Source organism: Rhineura floridana, chromosome 6 (genome assembly GCF_030035675.1).
Source record: "Rhineura floridana isolate rRhiFlo1 chromosome 6, rRhiFlo1.hap2, whole genome shotgun sequence".
NCBI classification, from domain to species: Eukaryota; Metazoa; Chordata; class Lepidosauria; order Squamata; family Rhineuridae; genus Rhineura; species Rhineura floridana.
The window spans coordinates 35,755,877-35,760,244 of NC_084485.1; positions in this window are offsets into that span (position 1 = coordinate 35,755,877).

The window sequence follows — 4,368 nt, forward strand, 5'->3', positions numbered from 1 at the left end:
CTCAGAGTCTTCGAGCACTGTATATTCTCACTAATCCGTGTATCAGACCTTTAAGGTAGGCTAACGATATCTCTACTTTGCAGAGGGGGGGAGAGATAAAGTTGGGAAACAATCACTTGGCAAGGATTTCAAATGACATCCTGGATGTGGCAAGTTTCAAATGGCACACTTTCTAGCTTGCACTCTTACAGCACACTCCTAATGCACATTTACACAGACGTCTATCCTATTATGTTCAATGGGACTTACTCCCAGGTGTGTGCATATGTGTACAGCATTAGCCACTATGATAGACCGACTCTCAAAACTCTATTGCCCTCTAGGCCAGACATGGGAGGATTTCAACTTTGTAGGGTCTACGTTGTATTTTTACTTGAACTTTGAGGTATGCCAATTTGAGCCATGTGCAAAATAATGGCTGGGGTTGTGGGGGGCAGCATAGTTAGAATTAAAAAACTTGCCCAGCCAAAAGAATTGTTGATAGACCAGAACTGAACTCACAGTCACATCACATTAAAAAATCATTCCTGGTTTTCCCTCCAAGTCTTTTCTCAGCAGCCTTGTTTAGAAGAAAGGGATGCCCTTTTGCTGTTGCTGTTAAACAATTAGAAGTCAGAATCCTTGCAATTCTACTGCAAATCACTCAGATTTACAGCAGATCCCAATATACATACCTTCTAGCCACTTCTCGTGTAGGCTGTTCCCAGATCTTTCCGAGACACTTTCAGATGTAGAAAGTGTAATGGTGTTTTAGATGCTGATGAATTGTCAAATATTTTGCAATTCTTACCTTTAACCCCTTCTCAACAAGTTTAAGTAGTCTCAGGTGGAAGATAATACATGATGTATAGTGGTAAGGCTAGGCTGGGGGAGATCCAGATTCAAATCCCTATTCTGCCACAAAGCCCACTGGGTGACCTTGTGCCAATCATATTTATGTACACCTCTCTGAGCTTCTTGGAGGAAGGGTGGGATATAAACTTATATAAATATAAATGCATATATGTCCATTGCCCAGCGCCATTCACTGAACTTTTACCAAGCTCCATGGAATATTCTGACTCTCATCACGCAATGGTAGTGACAACTGCCAAATTGCAACCAGCTTACTGGGCTACAGAGATAACCAGATCAAGAATCTCTACTTCAGTACATACTCATAGTACCATTCTCCTCTGACTGCTAGGACCAATGCCTCTCCGCTGAATTACAGTGGCTGTGGATCTAAAGCCCCACAATTCAGCTAGAACTACAGAAACAACAAGAAGCAGCAAACCCCAAGGAGCATAAGACAGCAAAAGATTAAAAGAAAAATTTGGAAAGCAAGGAGAGCTTTGCCTGACATCTGAATATCAAAGTAGGTGACAGGTGAGTTTCTCCGGGGGGAAAGGTCCCATCATTGGGGCACCACCACTGAGGAGACCCTTTTTCCTGTTCAAGGCTTTATACTTAGGAGAGCAAACCCACATTTTCTCAGCCATACCCTGGCGCGGAAGTATGGGGAAGAATGACAGAGATAGCAATGTGGGCTGGAATCTGTGAGGGTGTGAATTAATTTCAGCCCTGCGGGATTTTGCTGTGCATTCTCTTCCCAGTGCAGCTGATCTTTGCTATGTGAAGCACCTGTAGGTAAAAAAATGACCAGGTTACCTTACCTCTCTCATGGGTGAATGGTGGAGAAAGACAGCCTTACCAGACCCACAGCAAGAAAGCAGCCTTTTATATGCCTGGCACACAGCGGACGGCACAATTTTTGGAAAGCAGCAAAAGTGGTAGAGGCTGAAAGTGCTCTGCTCATTGGATTGTGGCAAAGCAACTAGAGTTGGTCTCAACGCACTGAAATGGCTCCACAGCACGCCAAGCTATCCTGGGCTTTCTTTGCAAAGCAACATGCCATTATACTGCTGCTATTTCATTGTCTCTCCCAGTGCTTTTGGCGCATTCAGACAATTTCTTTGGCTCCACAAGGAGAGCAAAGCCTGAATAAGAAACCTCTTTATGCAGAAGGGGAACTCCCAATGCAAGGTCTTGGCTTTCCCAGACCTCCAAAAAGGTACATCAGAGTAAGTGCCATTTACGAGCTGCTTATAGCAAAAGTCCTAATATCCCTCTCAAAATTATGTCATAAAAAAAACTTCCTTGATATTTTATAATCAGGAGGCATGCAGCTGGGCAAGGGGGACAGTGGCATTCCTCTGCTATCATCATCCAACTGTCCTATGTCTATATGGGACTGTTAACATAAGAGCTTTGCTGCCAAATTAGACTAAAAGACCATCTAGACCAGTAGTCTGTTCCCAACAGTGACCACACATCTGTGGAAAAATAAAGGTTCTTGCAGGTAAAGCAGGAGTGGAGAACCTCTGGCCCCCAGGACTCTTCCTAGGTCACACTCCTCACTGGCCCCACTCTGTACCCTTCTGGTTTTACCTGGCTGAGATGCCTCCTTGAACTGTGATAGTGCCTTTTGCTTGCCTGGATGGAGAACACAAAAGTGTATGTGCTTAGAAACTTCTATCTAGGATGGCTAGAATGTAGTATACAGTGCTAAACAGAATGACACCTGTTGCTCCACCCACTTTTTACTCCAACCACACCCACCACAGGTATGCAGCCTCCTTGCAAGATTGCCATCAAGGAAATGCAGCCCTCAGGCTGAAAAAAATGTTTCCCTACCCACGGATCAAAGGCAAGTCTTGTGTTTTTGCAACAGGATGACATGGCTACCCATTTGAAAGCATATACCTCTAGAAAGTTTACGGGCAACGCAACAGCCATCCTCCATTGTTTGTCCCCCAACATCTTCCTTGCCTGACAAGTTTTGGGTATTTGCAAGATGGCTTTAGGTCCCTCCCAGCCATATGCATCTCTCCCTTCAAGACTAATAGTAACTATTGACCAATAAAATTCGTAAGTGGTATCCAGAACTAGTTTGGACACAACATACTTGCAGGGTGTTACTCTTGACTAAAGGAGAGACTCATCACCATCCTGATTCCACATACCTTTTGTTCACCCAAGTGTTGAAACAGGTTTGATCATCTTGACTGCAAAGGGCAGAGAGCATAGGAAGCTATGATATACCAGAGTCAGAACAATTGTATAGCTGGCTCAGCACATAATGATAATCCATGGTTTATTGTGGAGGTGGAGAGCCTTTCAGCAGAAGGGCCACATTGTCTCATGGGCAACCTTCTGGGGACCAAATGCCAGCAGGGCCAAAGGCAAAATCTGCAGGAACAGATGTAGCCTTTGGAAGTCTACGTTCCAGCCATTCAAATATTAGAGGCTTCTACACACCTCTCTCTATCCAGGCCCACAAGGGTCATTATCACTGTTAAAGGACACATCCCAACCAGGCAAAAGCAGTCACGGAGGGCACAGAGTGGGGCCTGATCTGGGGAAAGTTCCAAGGACTGGGTAGGGGCATTGCCAGGGGAGAACCTTGAAGGTCATGTAGAGAGGCCTGGAGGGCCACTTTTTGTCCTCAGGCTTCCTATGCCTGCTTTATCATGATGTGCATCTCAGGTTTGCACACTCTTCTCTTTCTGCCTGGCCAGCAGGACTTTGGGAAGCTGCAGTAAACAAAAAGATTCCCGTTGTCAGAACAAGGTAGCTTCTATTTCAAAACAAGCCAATTTCAAACCAAGCTGGTTTGTTTAAAATTAAAGTGTTAATCATGGTCCCCATGGATGAAACAGGAAGCAATGGTTAAGTAGAAGTGGAAGTAAGAAATTCTGAAGTCCCTCTTCTGGTTACACAGGGGGTTGGGATACAGCAGTGCATGAGCCCAAGGTTTGCTATAGCTCATGTACATCACAAAAAGTTATGGTTTATTGGGAAGTGGGAATGGCACCATTATCTACATCAACTAGCAGCAGCTCTCCGGGCATTCAAACAGAAGCCTTTTCTAGCTCTACCTGGAGATGCTGGGGATCAAACCTGTACCTTGCCAAGGCATGTAAAGCATGTGCTGTACCACTGAACTATGACTCTCCCATCAAGTGTACAAAAGACCTATAGAAATCGACCCTGCACCAACATAGCTTCTAGTAGATGGTTTTCTCAAACATGTTTGATAAAGCCAAGGGAGTAGGTAGAACTTAATCATGGCAAAATATTAGGCAATATAAGGCAAGAGGCCCATCTTTAGGCCCTGTCAAAAGTGGCACTTCTACCTCTTCCTCATAGAGGTCATCACGTCTGACTCAACACAGGCATCATACACACAAGCAGGGGCTGACTCTGGGGTACAGACCTAGAACTTTTGGGACTGTCCCTGTGAGTAGAGGGAGATGAGTCAACACCTTCCCACTGTTCATTGCAGAGTACAATCATGCAAGAGAAAGCAGGGTTTTGTTTTGTTTT